Below are 552 nucleotides of genomic sequence, written 5' to 3'. Positions count from 1 at the left end.
TCAGATCCTCTGGAAAAATTCCCAGTAGAGGAATAGCTGGTTTAAAGGGGATTTCCAGACCAACTTTTCTAAGGAGTCTCCATACTGATTTGAAAATTAATTTAACAAATAAATAATTTAGTAGGTACATCATAAATACCAGCTATCTTCAAGAGTGTTTTTATTATGTGTCATTTAGAAAAGCAATCACATGACTAAAATTCAGATAGCTTAATTCTTGAATAAAATATGTGCCTTTTTTGAAGTCCATTAATAATTAAACGAAATTAATTCAAGTGAACAAGACCAATAAACTAAGGATTCACTACTGAAATTTCAAATGGATTTCTTTTATAAATGGGCTCTCATAAATAATAATGGCTTAAGTCTACACAATTTAATGATTTAATCAGAATTTAATTAGCTGTTAAGTATTCAAAAATAGATTAGTTATATAAATTATATTTCTAATTTTTGAGTACTATTAAGTGATACATAATACTCCTTCTGACTTGTTAAATACAAATTTTTCTATCTTGACCATGTAATTCATTTTCCAAATGCACATTCACA

Source organism: Octodon degus, unplaced genomic scaffold, assembly GCF_000260255.1.
Source record: "Octodon degus isolate 3935 unplaced genomic scaffold, OctDeg1.0 scaffold00030, whole genome shotgun sequence".
Taxonomy (NCBI): Eukaryota; Metazoa; Chordata; class Mammalia; order Rodentia; family Octodontidae; genus Octodon; species Octodon degus.
The sequence above is the reverse complement of the archived record's forward strand: the minus strand, read 5'-3'. Positions refer to the sequence as shown.